General features: G+C 43.6%; 1 protein-coding gene across 3 annotated transcripts in view; it reads left to right on the top strand.

Annotated features, from left to right (window-relative positions):
• LOC308323118 (matrix-remodeling-associated protein 5) overlaps nt 1–22,117 on the top strand; it is a 74,902-nt gene that overhangs the window by 9,890 nt on the left and 42,895 nt on the right. For 2 of the 3 annotated variants that reach the window (XR_013964801.1, XM_080774742.1), the window contains exon 1: nt 21,879–22,037. The exons of the other annotated variant lie outside the window; for it this stretch is intronic. The gene's annotated coding sequence lies outside the window, so the exon portion shown is untranslated. Of the gene's footprint in view, nt 1–21,878; nt 22,038–22,117 lie in introns of those variants that run through there. 3 annotated transcript variants of the gene reach the window in all.

Raw genomic sequence — 22,117 nt, forward strand, 5'->3', positions numbered from 1 at the left:
AGTTAAAAACATTCGCTCTGAAAGAATATATATTCAAAGATTTGTGCCATATTTTCACGGTTTTTCAAAAATAGCAGACCTACAAGCTCGTAGCGCGCCACTCGGTGGCCCGCTATGAGCTTGTAGGTCTGCTATTTTTCAATAGCTAAAATATAACGCCAAAAGGGGTTCCTCCCCCAAAATGGGGCAGTTCTACATTGATAGCAGCGTATGTTCCCCGGCACCGATTCCATTTCCATGTACATAATATATGAGAAAAAGAACGACACATTTTTGGGTAAATGTTGTCTTACAAGTAACACAACCAAGGCTTGGGCCGCAGCCCATAATGTAGAGCAGATAGAGATAGAGAGAGATATACTTTATTAGTCTCCCGAGGAAGAAATTTGTCTTAGACAAAGGGCCCGCATGCAGATGATTCCCCCTCATGTGGTCTTATATCAAAACCTTGAGGTAAGATGAAGGTATTACTGTCTCACCATAGCCTGTAGGCTCTCTTGGATCTGGGACGCACGCACCCCATCCTCTGCTCTTGCTGCGGAAACGATTCAGGCCATTCGTATAGTCCATAGATGGTCTCTATGGGGTCGCTTGGACAGTTGCCGGGCACTACAAAAGAATAAATACAATTCACACAATGCTCGATGGTCCTGAAATGTATTTCAGAGAACAAAAGCATAAATTTCTCTCTTTAATCTGAAATCTGAAATTGCTCATCTTACCAATGTGCTTGATGGTCAGCTCTATTATTTCAGTTAAAGCAATGCCATTAATTTCATACTTTGAGGCCAATGCATCAGTAATGAGGTCTACAGTTTCCTCAACAGCTGGTTTGTTGTCGGCTTGAACATGGAAGATGCATTTATATCTGTTGATGAAATACTGGGTTAATTGTTAAATAACGGACTTGACTGAGTCAGAGTGATTGAAGCTAACGTATACATTGTTATTCCGGTACATTAGTACACAGAGCTTTCAAATGGTGATACATTTGACCATATTCACACAGGCCATTTTGCTCATACATCATACAGTACTTCCCAGTTCCCACCGTCCGAGTATTATCAAAATGGCCACGGTCTGAATGTGGTCAAATACGTGCACATGATGCTGTATGACGATGAACAAATGTTATTATGAGGAGCACCTGCTAATGGTCGGTATTATCTTCAGATTCAGTACAGCCATGGTTCCATTCTGCTCCAGTGTTTCCTTCAGCTATTGCCCAAAGATAAGATAACACAGCATAAGCATTTAGCAGTGAATTAATGCCTTTTTAACTCATTGAAACCTAAGGTTTATTCTACAAATGTCCTCTAAATCCGTTTTCTGAAAAACATTATGTTGCTAATCAGTGGTTCTCAAACCTTTTCATGTCAAGGAAGGAACCCAAAATTATATTTAATTGGCTGCCGACCCCCATCTCAAAATATTTTGTTCCATGACCCCGAGAAGTAAAGATTTGACTTAACAATGTTAAAATAGATATGCTTATAGCACCGCACAAAGTGACACGCTATGAGCTTGAATATTTGTTTGTAATATATTTTTGTATAAAATAACAGTTAAAGTGCTTAAAATATAAAATGACAGGCGCTTTCCCGGTTTTAATAGGTTAAGTATGTTAGTGCAAATGTGTTCAACCTCTTACCCATTTCCTAATGATAACCCTGGGATTTTGGGGAGTACCAGTCATTCCCACGGTCACATTAACCCTGAAGAACTTATCCGGTGTGACTGCGCGGGAAGGAGACATTTAAAAGACATATTATCATTAACCCGACTAACCGCTTAAACCCTATATAAAATTCAGGCTGTGTGAGGGGTTACTGACGACAAGGTTACAAACGGAATTTTGGCAAACAATCAGTCAAACAATCTCTAATAATCTCTATCTATACAATCTCAATCTCTGGTATTATACAGCTAATGAACCACACATTAGTTACCAGAAGTGGTACTGTCATTGAGAGGAAGCAGAGGATCTTCCGTTGTTGAACTGTGAGTGGGGCCAGATGGCGTGCCATGGGTCGTAACTAATGCAGGATGAATTTCATATAGATTAATATGAGAAGCCCCAACAGCACTATTTTTGTTGTAATCCTTTGGTTAATGTTTTGTTAGTCTCATATTGTGGTAATGCAATCGCATGTAGATTTTCTTTGCTAACCTGATATATTGCTGCCTGAAGTGGGTCGTGGGTCAATTTGCACAGCTGGAAGGGCCTCTGAAAAGGACACAAAGAAATTTCAGACCCAGAGAGGTAGGTGTGTGTGTGTGTGTGTGTGTGTGTGTGTGTGTGTGTGTGTGTGTGTGTGTGTGTGTGTGTGTGTGTGTGTGTGTGTGTGTGTGTGTGTGTGTGTGTGTGTGTGTGTGTGTGTGTGTGTGTGTGTGTGTGTGTGTGTGTGTGTGTGTGTGTGTGTGTGTGTGTGTGTGTGTGTGTGTGTGTGTGTGTGTGTGTGTGTGTGTGTGTGTGTGTGTGTGTGTGTGTGTGTGTGTGTGTGATATTAGGAACTCATAACTCTCCATATTTCATGTTCTTGGACAAATGTACTCAGCTGTTTATTCAATAGGTCTGACTGGCTGGCTGGCTTAATTATGCAAGTCAGTTCGTCTCCAAGGCCTGTCTTTGTTCTACTCGTATTCAAAGTCCCACCTGGGGATGGTTTGCTTACACTCCCGAGTCTGTTCCTGTGGCAATTTGTGTGACAAAATAGTTTGTGTTGATAGCTGGGAGGCTGGGAGCAAATGGTTGATCAATGGGTAAGCATCTCGTCTTCAGAGAAGCAGTGAACACGCCTACATTCTCACCTCTGTCCGTGAAACTGTACTTAATAATACCATTACTTTGTATGAGGGTCAGTCAGTCAGTTGGGGCTGGCCACTATACCGGTGGCCAGCAGGCCCCTGCGTGAGCCTATGCTGTGTTGTGCTGTGCTGTACTCTGAAATAAACGCCAAGGAAACATCTCATCTGCCTGTCGTGCCGTGTCACAACTTTCTCCGGGGCTCTCCCAGTCTTTAACAGTATTTCGTATAATAGGACTATAGAGTGTATGGTATAATACCAGATACCACGTGTGTGTGCGTGTGCGTGCGTGCGTGCGCACTCATGTGCTATACTCACCAACCGGCTGTACACTGAGGCTTTTAGGGAATGCCTCGAGGGTGTACGATGCGTTGGAGAAGGCATGACTCAGTTGCTCGGAGATGTAAGCCTGAACCTCTTCAACGAGAGTCTCTGGATTCACAATAACATAGACCTCACTGATAAAACTATGGACAGTCACATAATGACAGAAAACCAGGAGATTGAGCTCAGTCAAAGCGGGTCTGTGTTTGCATAGTTTACTACATTAATATACATATTGGGATGGCTTTGGGCAGCAGCCATCAAGAGCACCGAGTCAAATAATCTATTCCTGACTCTTTTGCATGTGGCTCAGCTGTGTGAAGAAACAATACTTGCTTGAATTAATCTTACCAGAGTTTAAAGGTGGAGTTCTTTAATTCCCTTGATTCCTGGAACAAACAATTATATGGTCATACCTTTTTTCAGAGTTGTATACTTTTCTTATGCTTGTGTTTATTTATAGCATGTATTAGCAATCATTGCATCTGACCTGGAAATGTCCTTTATCTATAAAAGAAGAACTCATCACTTGTTCTATTAGTGGCTACCATGTCTTTGTTTTCAAAAGCCGGTAAAAGTACTGCTTACATTTTTCAAATAGGATATTGCTGCCTCTACCTGCGGAAAATCAAGCGCTCTCTTAATAATGTACAATAATGATGTACCTGAGCTTGCATTACAACAGTATTATTACCCTCCCAGCAGGTGTGGCTGTAAGACAACACAGATAACAGAGATTAACACAGCAGACTAATTTCCTCATTGTGCTCATCACAGTATACCATATGGCCACATACACAGCACAGCAAATCAGCAATGAGTCTGCAAATAATTACATTTTAATTCAAATGCAAACTATCTGCTGGCACACACAAAGGTAAACGCATGCACGCACGCACACACACACACACACGCACGCACACCTGAGTTCCAAGAGGAATAATGTTACCTTTCTGATGACACAGAAACATCATGCGTTGAAATGTTTTGAGAGAAAACGCTCTCGAGCTGATGGAAGATGACACAATATGCAACTCATTTGAATATATCTCTACAATTTCTTGACTTTAATATCAGTCACTGATTTTTAGTAACACAATGACAAATTGAACTGGTCATGGTACTCTCCATACCCAGCTTCTGATGATTGTCTCCAGGGATATGATGGGTGTTACAGGCTTGCGATGATGCTGTGCAATGGACGCCCGCATTCTTATTTTGTAGAGTGGCCATTCTGAAAGAATTTTGCAGAAAATTATTCAGATACAGCAAATTGAATGTAATGGGTTGGGGGCATAATGTGCAATATTCCCCTGGGGAAGTAGTTGGATAAATTGGTTTGTTCTGACAGGGACATGGTTCCTAAACATACACCCCCACATATGTTCCAACTATGCGGTAGGTTATTTCCCTGTAAATGCTGAAGCCTCATTTTATTAGATGACCCTGTTGCTCACCGAAAACGATTTATGACACGTAGCCTGCAGAGTTAGTTCAGTCAGTCACACTCGATGGAGTTCATGCCGTGCTCAAAGGCGCATACTATACTCAAGGGGTTAACATGCTGCATTACTATGTGGGTGTATTTTGTGTGTGCAAGACCCACATGTCATTCGCTGATGTGGCAGTCAGGGCTCTGTTATGGGGGTTGGGGGTTTTATTGTAGGCCTATATCTATCTCCCTGCTCTAATGTTTTATGTTGGTGCTTAATCGTACCGAGCAGGGAGAAAATCCAGCAGAGCCGAACTCCAAGTCAAATATCATATGCACACTTGTATTCTCATTCTATAATAAATATTGGTTCAATCTATTGGTGAGTTGTCTGACTGAATTAAAAAAAAAAAAAAAGTTTATTTTTACCATTATGTTTCCAGATCAGTTCAGTTTATAGGGAGACAGGAAACCAAGGGCAGAGCTAGAGGAGAGACATGTGAGGGCAGGGGTTCTCACAGTCATAAGGGGCATTAGGTCTGTGCACTAGCGGGCTGATTTTCTCTTTATGAGTCCTATGATGAATTTGCCTATAAATTAGGTTTACGGTAATTTGGTGTACAGCTCAGTACAAACTACAATAAATCAGAGCTCAACATTGGAGTGTCAGAATGAAGGGCTAAAAGGGCAGCATAATGAAGCAAGGCAGAAAGTGTAGTCATTCACCACAGCGAAGCGTGTTGTCAGGTCGAGCAGAGCATCTGTCACTGTGGTCCCAGTGTTGGTAGTCCCATCTCACCACGTCTCCATCTGCACAGCTGTGTCCGTTTAGTTCCTCAGCGCTCCACTCTCTGGCCCACATCCTAAACCGGCCGATCTCCCCGAGGAGGCTTGTTCCGTCCTCTGGTTTCAGATGTCCACTCTCCACGTTGTGAGACATCCCCAGAGTGAGGGTGCCGTTTTGGGACAGCCACAGGGGGGACGTGGCATTCAAAGGCTTTGTGTAGCCGGTTCCGTTGACGTATAACTTGAGCCGCTGTCTTTGGCCGGACCACGTAAGACATAACGTATGCCAGACATAAAGCCGCAGATCCAGTTTCACGGACCACTGTTCCCCAAATAGGACTGCCACCACATTCTCATGGTTGCCACGCAGTCCAAGTTCAATGCGACTTTCCCCTGGACCTTTGTAGACAAAACCAGTCCACGATGTAGTTAAATTGCGGCGTAAGAGCACACAGACCGTCAGTTCCTCTAGTGCAGGCACTGCAACCTGTGGGTCCAAATGCCACAAACATGATCGACCATTGAACACCACCTTTTCACCCCACAGACTGGGCCTGGCAGAGAGGGCTGAAAACGGCACAGAGTTATAAGAAAATGATTTACAGCTAATTGTGAATGTGCTGGAAATAGCATTACCCTTATTTTTTTCTATTTTGGTCAACATTATTGTTTATTGTTTAATATTGAATGGTTTAGTATAAATAAATATAACATCTATAAAATCAAGAATATAATATTCAATAATATGTAATTACAAAACATATACATATACCTGTGCCCAGAATACACAGAGAGAGTAGTATATAGAGGCAGATGAACATCGCAAAGGGGTTGCTGACTGATGCCATGTGAACTCTAACGGATAAAAAATGGAGAACTGATTAACATTGGAAGGAATAGGGAACGAATGTAAAAATAATACAAATTCATTTCCTCATTTTCTGTGCACTAAAGGTACGACTTACCAGTGTCACGGCCCCTCCCCTGACCCAATCGATCTGTAGCTTAAGAAATAAAAGTATTCCAACAAACGGCACGATCCCTGCGATGCCGAGAATGCTCATATGTATGGGTCTCCTTCTCTATAAGCAGACCTCCCCGCCCTGTCTCTTTTGTAACCAGAGTTACTCATTAATCACTGGCAATAAACATAACTAACATAGGACCCATGGCGCTAAATCCATTACTTCAGTCATTTCATTCTAAACTGGCAGGTGAAAATGTAACTAAGTGACCATGTTGTTAGAGCCCAAGTCAGGTCAAATAGACACTAACATCAGGTCAAATAGCCTATACAGTATGTCACAGCTATTTGACCTGACTGTGTCTAGTCTGAGTATGCCAGTACTGTAGGCCTAGTTCTATGTCTTATATTAAAAGAAAGAATGCCAGCACTTGTCCGTTTATTTACCTCTTCTTTTAAATTAATTTTTTTATCCCACTATTTTGTAACCTGCATGAGTGTCCAAGTTGCACCTTTACACCTGACTGGGGGGAGTTTCCCTGGTTGGATGTAGGACCAAGCAACACAGGCCCAGCAGACGGGTATAGCGCGTGGAAGGAACACGTTATTCCAACCAGTTCCTTTCCCCTCCATCAGGGGGGGGCAGTTTAGAGACCAGGATTACTGCATGTTTTTTGTGAGGGTACCTACCCTATACGCCACCGTACGCGTTTCGGCCAGATGGGCCTTCCTCAGCGTTGTCTAGTTCTATGTCCTGACTTGGGCATGTCATAGGTGCAGATTAAAACATTTCAAAACACAAAATCATTTTATTCAAATTTCAAGCATTTTGTCAAATGTAAAATTAAATGTGATTTACAAGCAATTGGCTATATTTTTCTAATGTCATTGAGTGATTAGTGGGACATGCATGATGGGACAAAACAAAAACGATCTTCATATTGACACGGCACACAGGTGTGACACAACTGCAGTCTGGCAGACATCATTAAGATGATGTTTCAAAGCAAGAAGATAAGGACAAGGGCTCTGATGCTGCTTATGTACAATCAGTACATACATACAGTAACTGTAAGATTATTAGCAAACACAAGCCTTATTTGAGTTAGACACAATCACTGCTGGAGGGAGGGCAGAATCCGTTTTACCGGCCCGGCAGGCCGGCCGGTAAACAGGGCCGGCCGGTCCTTAAAAGGGCCGGCCGGTCCTTAAAAGGGCCGGCCGGTAAAAAGGGCCGGTAAAAAGGGCCGGTAAAAAGGGCCGGTAAAAAGGGCCGGCCGGTCCTTAAAAGGGCCGGCCGGTCCTTAAAAGGGCCGGCCGGTAAAAAGGGCCGGTAAAAAGGGCCGGCCGGTCTTAAAAGGGCCGGCCGGTCTTAAAAGGGCCGGCCGGTTGTAAAAAGGGCCGGCCGGTCGTTAAAAGGGTCGGCCGGCCGTATTTTTTTTTTTTTTTTTTTTTTTTAAGTTAATTTTTTTTTTTTTGTAACTCTGTCATTTCTCAACCGTTTTGGATGGGGGTGGTCTCATTTGAATCGTGCCGCCCCCCCGGGGGCATCCTTGGGGGTCTCAAAGTTGGGGGACCCCCCGGGACCCCCAAATGGTAACTCTGTCATTTCTCAACCGTTTTGGATGGGGGTGGTCTCATTTGAATCGTGCCGCCCCCCCGGGGGCATCCTTGGGGGTCTCAAAGTTGGGGGACCCCCCGGGACCCCCAGGGACCCCCAAATGGTAACTCTGTCATTTCTCAACCCTTTTGGATGGGGGTGGTCTCATTTGAATCGTGCCGCCCCCCCGGGGGCATCCTTGGGGGTCTCAAAGTTGGGGGACCCCCCGGGACCCCCAGGGACCCCCAAATGGTAACTCTGTCATTTCTCAACCCTTTTGGATGGGGGTGGTCTCATTTGAATCGTGCCGCCCCCCCGGGGGCATCCTTGGGGGTCTCAAAGTTGGGGGACCCCCCGGGACCCCCCGGGACCCCCAGGGACCCCCAAATGGTAACTCTGTCATTTCTCAACCGTTTTGGATGGGGGTGGTCTCATTTGAATCGTGCCGCCCCCCCGGGGGCATCCTTGGGGGTCTCAAAGTTGGGGGACCCCCCGGGACCCCCAGGGACCCCCAAATGGTAACTCTGTCATTTCTCAACCGTTTTGGATGGGGGTGGTCTCATTTGAATCGTGTCGCGTCCCCGGGGGAGTCTTTGGGGGTCTCAAGGTTCGGGGACCCCCCGGGGACCCCCAGGGACCCCCAGGGACCCCCAAATGGTAACTGTCATTTCTCTACCGTTTTGGACGGGGGTGGTCTCATTTGAATCGTCTCGCCCCCCCGGGGGCGTCTTTGGGGGTCTCAAGGTCTCAGGGACCCCCAAATTGTAACTCTGTCATTTATCTACTTTTTTGGACGTGGGGGTTAGCTTGTTGCACTTACTCACTCATCATTTTCATTGTAATGGATTTATTGACATTCAATTCAAATTGTCATTTATTTAATCATGATGCATTTAATTTGTATAACAGCATTTTAAAAATCAAATCCTCTTAAAGTTAATTTAGACTAAATGTCAAGGCAAAAATTGTGTTAATATTTATTCATACATTTTCTATGATGAATTATACAGTTATTATTATTATTAATTATACAGGGCGCATCGGACGTTGTGATTTTTCAGGGAGGCCGCCAACTCGTGACAGGGAGTCCTAAAACTGCTGAAATGTTTTGAAAAAATGTGGATTATTTTTTGAAACATTTTTTTTCTCCAAATATGACAAGATGTTTCACTTGTGCTGTATGCTTCATTATGTAAAATGTGTTTGAAATGAAATGTAATGTGACATGTTTTGAATTACATTGCGTTCAAGAAATTGTCATTGTCTTAATATTATTATGTGAATTTGATATGAATTGATTTGCCAATGTAGTTGCTAATGAATGTATGAAATACTTTCTTTTATCTCATGCATAATTGTAATGTTTTAAAAAATGAAATAAAAATGTAAAAAAAAATGCATGAGAAAAAAACGGGTCTTCACTCTTCGCGCATGCGCACATCTACAGTACCCTGTTGAATGCATATTCCATACACTTGAATATAAACACATGGTTGAGATAACATTGTTCATTTGTGTCTAACATCAATGGGAACTAGAGATGCTAAGTGCTAACATTGATAACAGCTAAAGTGCATTAATGGCAAACTTTTTTTTTAAATGTTCTTTTTTAGCCTATATTGTGTATGGACACAATAGCTACATTTTAGACTGTATCATTATTGTATATTATATTTAAAAAAAATAGACAGACAAACAGACAGACAGATAGATTGACAGGCAGGCAGGCAGACAGACAGTGTGTGCGTATACAGTGTGTGTGCGTGCGTGCGTGCTTCATCGTATTTATTATTATTATTATTAATAATAATAATATTTATACTTCATTGTATTTAATATTATTATTATTATTATTATTATTACTATTACTATTACTATTATTATTATTATTATTATTATTTATATTTATACTTTATTGTATTTATTATTATTATTATTATTATTATTTATATTTATACTTCATCATATTTTTATTATTATTATTATTTTATCTCTTTTCCTACTTGGATCCGTAGCCACTGGCACTGCCTGGTTTGTCCATCTGTACCTGCATGCATAGATTGATTGCTCAGTAGGGCCAGTAGGGCCAAGTTAGGGCCCTAGGAAGGAGGGAGAAAGGAAGGAAGCAAGGAAGCCCAGTAGGGCCCAGTAGAACCCAGTAGGACCCAGTAGGACCCAGTAGGACCCAATAGGGCCCAGTAGGGCCCAGTTAGGGCCCTAGGAAGGAGGGAGGAAGGAAGGAAGGAAGCAAGGAAGGAAGGAGTGTGAGTGTGAGTGTGTGTGTGTGTGTGTGTGTGCAATGCAATTGGGGTACTTGGTATGCTAAATGATGTATAGGAGTCGAGTGGCACACACACACACACACACACACACACACACACAAACACACACACACACTCACACTCACACTCACACTCCTTCCTTGCTTCCTTCCTTCCTTCCTTCCTCCCTCCTTCCTAGGGCCCTAACTTGGCCCTACTGGCCCTACTGAGCAATCAATCTATGCATGCAGGTACAGATGGACAAACCAGGCAGTGCCAGTGGCTACAGATTCAAGTAGGAAAAGACATAAAATACTAATAATAATAAATACGATGAAGTATAAATATAAATAATAATAATAATAATATTAAATACAATGAAGTATAAATATAAATATTAATAATAATAAATAAGATGAAGCACGCACGCACACACACACTGTATACGCACACACGCACACACACACACTGTATACGCACGCACGCACACACACACAAACACACTGTATACGCACGCACGCACGCACACACACACACACACACACACTGTATACGCACGCACACACACACACTGTATATGCATGCACGCACACACACACACTGTATACGCACGCACACACACACAAACACTGTATACGCACGCACACACACAGACTGTATACGCACGCACGTACGCACGCACGCACGCATACACGCACGCACAATGTATGCGCATGCACGCACACACACTGTATACGCACGCACACACTGTCTGTCTGTCTGTCTGCCTGTCTGTCTGCCTGCCTGTCTGTCTGTCTGTCTGTCTGTCTGTTTGTCTGTTTGTCTATTTTTTTTAATATAATATACAATAATGATACAGTCTAAAATGTAGCTATTGTGTCCATACACAATATAGGCTAAAAAAGAACATTTAAAAAAAAAAGTTTGCCATGTGCAAGTTTCGAACTCGCACCTACATGGAGCAGTGACTCCAGGGGCGAGAGCGCTGACCGCTACACTACCAAAGGACTACATTAATTTCGAGATTTGTACTACTAGGATAAATAACCTGCACCGCGGCAGGCAAAATAAAAATACCAAAGTCAACCTTTTACGTCGCAAATGGGTAGCTATAGACCCGACGAGTCATCAAACCGCCACGAGGAGTTCTAATATGCCGACGTATTCATCAAACCACCACAACGTATAATAAACCGCCATACAACGTATTAATTAATAGTTGCGACTTACGTCAACCGCCTTTAACAGTTGTATTGAGTTGTACTTGAAATGTACTGTAATTCTGCAAACTTAATAAACCAACCAATCAATCATGACTTGAAAAAGAAGACACTTTAGTGGCTTGTATATCTGCTGTTAATGGTGCGTTTCGTCTATTTTTGTTTTTACAGTAAAATGTACCTGCTTTGCACTACTGCATGCTTCAATGAGGAATGCTAACAACAGAACCATGCTAGTTAGCTAACACATCGTACGGACTGGTCTATTTTATTGTAACCACAGTTTACATTAGTGTATGTGTTTATTTCTAGTTTTATATAAAAGCAACAAAATACATTTTCGTTGTGGCTTGACTGTTTATTGCACAGTAATTGAGTAATTAATTGCACAGTTTTGTCGGGTAACGGCGAGCCTTGTCAGAGGGAAATAGATTGGTTAAATGTCCATTACTGAAAAGTGTGTGTGTGAGAGAGCTATAGTAAGAATAATATGCAAATTGTTCTCTCTGTCTCCCTCCCATAAATAAATATCTATCATGACAATGTCAAGATTTACCATGTGGGGGTCCCCGAACCTCCCCCCGATAATGCGCCCATAGAGGCAACACGATTCCAACCAACCCCTGTCCAAAACAGTTGAGAATTGATAGTTACCATGGGGGGGTCCCCGCACTTTGAGACCCCCAAAGACACCCCCGGGGACGCAACACGATTCAAATGAGACCACCCCCATCCAAAACGGTTGAGAAATGACAGAGTTACCATTTGGGGGTCCCTGGGGGTCCCTGGGGACCCCCAACCTTGAGACTCCCAAAGACTCCCCCGGGGACGCGACACGATTCAAATGAGACCACCCCCATCCAAAACGGTAGAGAAATGACAGAGTTACCATTTGGGGGTCCCTGGGGGTCCCCCAACTTTGAGACCCCCAAGGATGCCCCCGGGGACGCGACACGATTCAAATGAGACCACCCCCATCCAAAACGGTAGAGAAATGACAGAGTTACCATTTGGGGGTCCCTGGGGGTCCCCCAACTTTGAGACCCCCAAGGATGCCCCCGGGGGGGCGACACGATTCAAATGAGACCACCCCCATCCAAAACGGTAGAGAAATGACAGAGTTACCATTTGGGGGTCCCTGGGGGTCCCGGGGGGTCCCCCAACTTTGAGACCCCCAAGGATGCCCCCGGGGGGGCGGCACGATTCAAATGAGACCACCCCCATCCAAAACGGTAGAGAAATGACAGTTACCATTTGGGGGTCCCTGGGGGTCCCCGGGGGGTCCCCGAACCTTGAGACCCCCAAAGACGCCCCCGGGAACGCAACACGATTCAAATGAGACCACCCCCATCCAAAACGGTAGAGAAATGACAGAGTTACCATTTGGGGGTCCCTGGGGGTCCCCGGGGGGTCCCCGAACCTTGAGACCCCCAAAGACGCCCCCGGGAACGCAACAAGATTCAAATGAGACCACCCCCATCCAAAACGGTAGAGAAATGACAGAGTTACCATTTGGGGGTCCCTGGGGGTCCCCGGGGGGTCCCCGAACCTTGAGACCCCCAAAGACGCCCCCGGGAACGCAACACGATTCAAATGAGACCACCCCCATCCAAAACGGTTGAGAAATGACAGAGTTACCATTTGGGGGTCCCTGGGGGTCCCGGGGGGTCCCCCAACTTTGAGACCCCCAAGGATGCCCCCGGGGGGGCGGCACGATTCAAATGAGACCACCCCCATCCAAAACGGTTGAGAAATGACAGAGTTACCAAAAAAAAAAAATTAACTTGGAAAAAAAAAAAAAAAAAAAAAAAAAAAAAAAATCCGGCCGGCCGACCCTTAAAACGACCGGCCGGCCCTTTTTACAACCGGCCGGCCCTTTTAAGGACCGGCCGGCCCTTTTAAGACCGGCCGGCCCTTTTAAGGACCGGCCGGCCCTTTTAAGGACCGGCCGGCCCTTTTAAGGACCGGCCGGCCCTTTTTACCGGCCCTTTTTACCGGCCGGCCCTTTTAAGGACCGGCCGGCCTTTTTTACCGGCCCTTTTTACCGGCCCTTTTTACCGGCCCTTTTTACCGGCCGGCCCTTTTAAGGACCGGCCGGCCCTTTTAAGGACCGGCCGGCCCTGTTTACCGGCCGGCCTGCCGGGCCGGTAAAACGGATTCTGCCCTTGCTGCACTGCTGTGTGTGTGTGTGTGTGTGTGTGTGTGTGTGTGTGTGTGTGTGTGTGTGTGTGTGTGTGTGTGTGTGTGTGTGTGTGTGTGTGTGTGTGTGTGTGTGTGTGTGTGTGTGTGTGCGATATGGCAGGCTGCACAGATAAATGCAGTGTAAACAGCTGTTTCTTTGGTGGTTCCGAATGAGGCATCACTGATTGCTACTCAAAATACATTAGCTTTCCAGTGTGAAACCAAACCCGTCTGCTGGGCCTGTGTTGCTTGGTCCTACTCCTATACAAGATAGGCCTATATTCAACCCCCCTGGTTGGATTGTCAGGAAATGTGCTTTCCTTATAGGAATACTTCACCCCTCACTGGGTCTACTAAGGGTCCAGGATTAACAGAAAAGCATCAAACTAGACCTGTGCTCCACGGAGCACAGGTTAGGATGGAATATCCGTCTTGATCACATGACTATATATAGAGATACTGCGTACCGATTTTTATGGACGGACGGACAGGGGCGAAAACATGCTATTGCCTGGTGGAAAACACAAATCGATTTAAAAACTCCCAACACAGCTCTCAGAGTATAGTCCAAGTCTCTTGTGTCCAGTTGTACTCATTCTTTCTGAAACACGTGCATTTTCACTGAAACCATACCACTTAAAACACTTCTGGGATAAACCATCTCATGCACTAATCGCACTAATCAGACAGTACAGAGCTATATACTGTAGGCACTACCTGGGCCACAGTGGGTGTGCCTGTGGACTTCAACACAGGTGAGTTCAATTGCACAGACATGCCAGGCATGTGTGTCATCACCAGTGCATTAGATTGTTTTACTGCCATGTGTTAAAAATAGTAAGGTTTATGTGAATATGTGGTGTTTTGGAGATAAGGAGGATGTGGACCGGATACAAGACACTTGCATTACCTGTATACTATGAGAGCTAGCTATGTTTTGTTGATACGATTCGTTTATTTGCTGTTGCTGCCCCCTTATTTTCTTCAATTCATTAAATATTTGAATACTTGATGAACTATCCAAAAACAAAGCCCCATTCACTGTTAAGGAATGAGACAAAAACTATAAACAAATGGTAAAATGGTGCATTTATATAATATAGAGCCTTTATCCAAGGCGCTTTACATACTGTAGATTGTGCATTACATTCACAAACAATAAAACTATCAAATCTAGGGCTTCACAGGGTGAGTATTGCTATATTTTATTATTATTATTATTATTTTAGCTACTTTTCGATAGCTGTACACCAGCCATTAAATAGCCTATTTAATTATCTTTCTAGAGACTAGCTAAACAAGATTAACTTTCTTACTGACCTGATGAGAATGGGTGAAATTCATTAGTAGTGCTTGGTTATATATGAACATGGTTCGGCCAGTAATTACATGCAGTATCGAACAATAAAACATGTGAAAGTCCAAACTCAATTTTATAGATGTAGATGAACCCTAACCATTTGAGTGACCCCATGACCTTTTGTTTAGCGCCACCCTGAGGCCCAAATGGTAACTTTATACACAATATATCACAGCAGATTGCAGGATGAGCCCTACTGATCTTGGCTTCAAGTGACTCTAGCAACAGCCCTTAGGATTTGTAGGCTACATATTGCACTCTGGTGCTCCTTTACTAATATGAACCAACTAGGTAATACATTACTGTAGGCCTAGTATTCACATTATCCATTTATTTGGATATTTTCCAAATAACTAACTTTGCTATCTGGTTTATGGTAATCCTCCATTAGATAATAATTTGGTACTTTAATACTTTCCTTTTATATTATTTTTTAATTAACTACTAATATTTGATCATCTAATGTCGTAGTTGGGTAATTATCACTATCCATTCGTTTTTCCTACTTAACTATGCTTGATGAGATTAGATTACCATCCACTTAAATTCATGTAAATAACTGCCAACTGGTGATTACGGCTTCATTTTGAAGACCCAGCATGTCCTATCCGATTAGTAAAAGGTGTTTTGAATTGAGTATGGACAGTGGACACTGACATTTGTGTAGCTCTCTACTACCACTCGGTGGTCACACAGTAGGCCTACAGTGCCATTGCCACTAACCTCGCCATGCAGGGTTTCCACCTCGGTGGAAAATCCCTTGCAGTCGAGTGAGTTGATCTATACTGACTATGGATCATTCATTGTTTCATAACGTCCTAATATGGAGAAGTACTGTACATGTTCAACTGTTTCTTGTTTGTTTATCACATGCTGTACATTTTCCTGTTGGATCACCGATCACTTAATTACTAAGTTGGATGTTATTGTTTACCTAATTTATGTAGCATGTGTGTTAACGAGTGGTAATAAATGCTTGCTCTTAAGGCACATAACTCTGAGAGTAACCGTACAAATGGAACCAAATGCACCCTAACATGTCCATTTGGTCAATATACCCATAGGCCTACTGTGAAAAAGATCTGGAAATAGATAAACACAGACCAGAACAAATATGTCCATGGAGTCTGAGACAGCGGAACAAAAATGTCCATGCACAGACTGGTCCCATTTGGTGGAGGGGCAGGTGTTTTTTTCTTGTGTGCTCCATCATTTTTGCACAGAGCGAGGTAGCCTAGAGTGAAAACATGAAGGGAGAGACAGAAACATAGGCCTACCTACTGCTTAATATATTCATCTTTTTTCTTTTCTCGTTTTACAAACGGGACAAACAATACAAACAACAAACACAAAATCATTAATACTATGTTAATATTAGGCTACAAAGATGTGTAATTCGCTACACTTGCCATTTTGGTTGCATGCAGTGTCCAGTCTATTCCACTGGGTGGCACGAATGCATGTAAAAGTTCACTTTTATACAGTTACCTGACCAGAGTCCTTAATTCATACAGGCACAGCAGTGGTGGAAAGTAAATTTACTTAAGTACTGCACTTAAGTAAAAATGTACTACATCATGAAAAATGATTACACACATAAAAAACCCATGGGAAAGTGCTTCTTGTGTCCTAATAACATCATTAAAATAAGCCATGGTTGCAAAAGGGGTGAATTGGCCCTTTAACTAAAACATTTTAACAGAGAGATAGCGAGAGAGACAGAGAGAGAGAAGGGGGGAGGTGGGAGAAGAGAAGAGAGAGCAATAAGGGTCAATCCTACAATAATCATAACTGATTCAAAAGCTGGCCCAACAGGTATTTGTCATCTCTCCGTCTTCCTCTCTTTCTTTCTGCTTCACTTTCTCTACATTTCTCAGATCCTTATAGGCCTGTTCTGAGCATTGAGCTATATATGAGTCCTCTGTAAAGGTATATCTTGTATGCGTTTACTCCTGTTCGCGAGTGGGTGTGCCTGTTCGCGTGTGTGCGTGTTTGTGTGTAATGGTTAGACCAGATGTGCCCTACTGGTCTACCAGTACACAACACAACCCCAAATAGACAGGGTCAAATCCACACACTGTGTGTGTGTGTGTGTGTGTGTGTGTGTGTGTGTGTGTGTGTGTGTGTGTGTGTGTGTGTGAGCGTGTGAGTGTGTGTGTGTGTGTGTGTGTGTGTGTGTGTCAGCGTGTGAGACAGCTACACCCGAGAGACGCGATGGGCCTGATTTATAGGTATCCCCTTCCAGACACCACCGCCTTCAACCCCCCCTATTCTCTCTCTCTCTCTCTCTCTCTCCCCCCCCCCCCCCCCTTGTGTACAACCCATTTTTTTCACCCAGTGTCAATTATCTAATGTAATCCTATACCTGGGCGCTACACTTCCAATGTTTCCCCAGCCGGACGTAGTGCGTGGGAGGAACACGTTATTTCCGACCAGTTCCTTTGCCCTCCATCAGGCGCCCCGGCTGGCCAAGGGAGTTAGTTTAGAGGCCATGATTACTGCATGTTTTGTAAGGGTGCCTACCTACCCTAGGGGACACGGGGAGAACATGCAAACTCCACACAGAAAGGCCCTTTCGCCAACCCCGCCTCAGTTATGGGAACTGATGATGCGGAGGAGAGCACTTCTAGCTGTGAGGATACAGCACTACCGACTGTGTATACTATTGTTTTTTTAAACCTTATTCGTGGTTAAATTGGCACAGGATTTGGGCGGGCGGGCATGAGAACTTGAACTCTCCTCAGTATTTGTGTCAGCTTGTCGGAATCCAATCCAAATGGAATCCACCTCGTTTGTATGATTGATAGATCGACACAGGTGAATTCCAATGGCAACCGGTTCACCGCAGCATGTCCTCTTATGGGCATGTCAGGCAGAAATAAGGAACACTATTTAAACCTAGTATACTCTTTGGCAATTTCCAAAAGAATTTGAACGGGGTCTTTGACTTTGGTCCAAATAGGACAATCTTTGAGAACCTTACTGTTCAAGGGGTTATGTCTTGCCGTATTTCCTGTATAAAGAGTTCTACAGAAAGGCCAAAATTCGAACAACAAGTTGTACATTTCCATAGGCATGCATGGGTGTTGGTGGCTGACTGTATTTCATCCATAGCCAGCCAGTATGTTTTGGCCCTAAGGGCCAAATCTATTCTGTCAAGAATCTGTCTCTACTTGATTTTTTTTTAAACATCTCAACAACATAATTTGCACTGCATAAAGGACCGCAGTGGAAATTAGAAAAAGTGCTCCAGGTCAGGAACATCAGCGGTCAACCCTGAAAGCACGCGCCTCTCTGCAACGAGCGATACAAAAACAAGAATGACTCTCGTCCTAACTGCCAGGTGCAGCGTACTAGACTATGGGCTGTATTTTGCGTGTTTTAAGTACCAGGTCTTATTCCCTAACTTGAGTAAACTAAAGACCTGGAGGCGTGATCAATGCCATTTGGCTATTCTGAGTGGCCAAAGAGCATTGATCACGCCTCCAGGTCTTTAGTTTACTCAAGTTAGAGAATAAGACCTGGTACTTAAGACACGCAAAATACAGCCCTATGGGTTTTATCTCCCATTAGAGGTGCTAGAGACAGCCAATCATGAAAAAGTGTCCACTAGGTCTCACTAGTCTCAACCTTGACCTGGATTCATGAAGATCAATTCAGCTGCAGACCTCCTGTTCTTGTCTGTTCTCGTATAGCCCTGTAGCTGTCTAAAAGACTAACTGGCTCCAGAAGTGTATCTTGTCCATAAGCCAGGAGGAGGATTTCCCTGGCCTGTATCGTGGTTATATTCTCACGCCATTACTGTACATGCACGCTCCATTACACGCTCCGCTATTGTGATCAATCCTATAACGTGAAAACATGTGAACGCCATGTTTTTTCCATCCATTTTAGAGGTGTGTGTGTGTGTGTGTGTGTGTGTGTGTGCCTCCGTGCATTTGTGCACGCATAGTTGATGAAAACATCAAGTAAAAGTACAGTAAGCATGTATATGTGAGTGATTCAGTGCTGACTTCATATACAGTAGTTGGTAATACAGTTCATAAAAACATGTTGTAATCAAAAGCTATAGTCAACCAAGTGCACAATCTGAATTCCCTCCAAGCTATTATCACTAAAAAAATAAAGCGAAAGTCAGTTTAGCCACTGGGAGAAAAATGTGGAATCAAAAACAAGTTACTGCTGAAGCAAAATGTCAAAACAATGTGCATTTTACAGTCTCTTGGCTGTGTATGAAGTGATATCCACAGATGGGTTTTAAGTGAACTGAAGTAAAGTCATGACACAGATGGTAGATTAGTTTTCCAGAAAGCTTCCAGACCATTGCTGTCAGGGAACCTTTAACTATTGATATAAGAGTCAATATATGCATGGATTATAGCTGATTGTAGCCATTCACTGTTGTGGCTCGACTCTAGGCCACAACAGATGAAGGGGAAACAGTCACCAGGTGTCTTACCTCTGACTCCAACCTCCAACCAGCATTGCAACAGAGAACGCAGCAGAGTCAAAGATGGTTGATTTTTAGGATGATATATAGGCAAATCCTACAAATGGGCGTTGGCGTCTGAGGGCGAATCTCACGAACGTCCTATATTGACTGGTGCTAGATCCCGCGAGAGTATATTGCTGGGACAGAAAAAAGTAGATTTTCTCCTGATTTGTCTCTCTGAAAAAAGCCATTTTAATATGACAATCTTGTGACAACAAACCGCGTCAAATGGTCAGGTGGATGGGCTAGGAACACGTTTGAGGTTTCCAATGGGCTGAGGTAGCAGGACTATACACATGAGATTCGACTGGGTTGAGATATAGTGGACAATACACATGCGATACGACAAAGGAAAGACAAATGGAGTGCGCATAGTCCGTTAAAGGAAACTTGGCTTTGAGTTCCAGCGACTGAAGAAGAAGAGTGCGTGACAAGAGCTGAGGAGAGAAACCGGAGCTTCCACCAAACTTGCTATTTGCTCGTATCACTTATAACAACTCATCACAGCTGTGCAATCTTTGTGCCATGCTGATAATCCCTCTGGTTCAAATGTGGCACAGCCCACACTGGATTATCAGAGGGAGAACAGCTAGATTCTATCTATCTATCTATCTATCTATCTATCTATCTATCTATCTATCTATCTATCTATCTATCTATCTATCTATCTATCTATCTATCTATCTATCTATCATCAGGACATGAAACTCGAGCCATCTCTTCTTGAGTTATCAGTCAAACAGAATCGGGGTGAAACTTAATCTAATCTACTAACTAGTGATATCTGATATTCTCGTGCTTTTAAAATGCTAAAGTCACTATAGTACTGTACCACCACAGACAACTGCAATCACTTCCAGATAGATAGGCAAGTGCACAAAGTGTGTGTGTGCACAGTACACATGCATGCACACAAGTACATCTCTGTGTCAGAGAGAGAGAGGATATGGCACGGGAATGCCAGAGATAGACTGCATGCCAGTGATTATTTTTGACCCATGCCAGTGGCACCAGTCATCATCATCATCTGAGATGAGCTGTTGACAGAGGAAGGTGGATGAATTAGAGCTGAGAAGGAAGGAGGGAGGCCAAAAATGGTAAAGTGCTGAATGAGGCAAATCTGACAGCAGTACAAAACTATGGATTAGAGGGAAAAAATGAATGAAATCTCTGTAAATCTGGGACAGTAATAACACAAATATGTCATGAAAGGTTCCCTATGAGGCAGCTTCTCAATACAGGAATGTTCCCACTGGAAACCATTTATGATTTGTTTTGGTCACTTAGTGCTTCTCAACCTGCGGGCCAGGGGTCCCCGCATGATCTTGCAGCCTTGCGGAGGTCCCCAGATGACAGTAAACTGACAATTTCATGACATTTTATTTTTGGAAGTACAGTAGGTAGACAGGAAACAGAGAGAGATGGGGAGTGACACGCAGAAAAGGCCGGATTCTACTACTATTCTACTATTCTTCTTCATAATGCTTTCTTTCGTTTTAGAGATTTTTGCCTTCTTTTACCTATCTTCCTACTGGTGGATGTTTGAAAACCACTGCTCTAGAGGAGGAGTGTTCCGACTGGTTGCAAGCTTTCATTCATAATAACTTGATGTCATTCACTCTGTGTGAATATTAATAGTGGACGTGAGCTGACATGCACCGTAGGCCTACGCCTACTGTAGTAGCCTAAGGTATGAGTGCATGCTGGCTAAGCCTCAACTGTTCTGTATGCACAAGCTGCAAAGGTGTGTGTGTGTGTGTGTGTGTGTGTGTGTGTGTGTGGTTGTGTATGTGTGAGTGTGCGCGAGCACGCACGCAGTCTTGTTGCTTCCTGGAAACAGCAGATCTACAAGCTCACAGTGTGTTGAGTAGGGAGAGAGAAAGATGAGATCTCTAAGCCAGATAGTCTTCAATGTTTTTAATCACTTAAACCCTGTAAGCTTCAACACTGGCTCTGTTCTACTCGTTTTCCCTCTACAGAGCTAAAGAGAGAGAGAGAGAGTATAATGGAGGGGTGAATGAGGGAGAGTAGGTGTAGGAAGTGATGAAGAACAGTAAGCAGCATTCCTCCTTGCACCGGCCCTCTCTCTCTCACCCACACACACACACACACACACGAAAACACACACACACACACACACACACACACACACACACACACACACACACACACACACACACACAGGAAGAGAGATGGAGAGGGGGAGAAAAAAAAGAGTATAAATCTGAGAGAGGGAGGGAGAGAGAGAGAGAGCTTGATCTGAAATCCAGATGCCTTGAGGACCAACAGTGGGTCAAACTAATACACACACACACACACACACACACCGCACACCGCACACCGCACGCACACACACGCACACACACAGCGCACACAAACAGCGCTCTCCATCTCCACTCTCTCTTCACACAGACCAGAGTAGTGGTGGCTGCACAAGTCAGCAAAAACAATCACAGGACTGAAACAACTGGACTACTTTTTTATATACCTCTGTTTCTTGTAAAACTCTCACTTTCCACCTCCCAGTTCTCATTACAGGACTTGTCATTGGAGCTCTTTATTTATATTTTTATTTATATAGACTATCTCCTTTCTGCAGACATTTTCAGGTGAGTTTCTCACTGGTTTTTAAATACTACCAGATGTTGAAATCACAGTGCATGTGAGGTTAAACCTAAGTTCTTCTAAA

The sequence above is a fragment of the Protomyctophum bolini genome (assembly GCF_963924005.1).
Source record: "Protomyctophum bolini genome assembly, chromosome: 10".
NCBI classification, from domain to species: Eukaryota; Metazoa; Chordata; class Actinopteri; order Myctophiformes; family Myctophidae; genus Protomyctophum; species Protomyctophum bolini.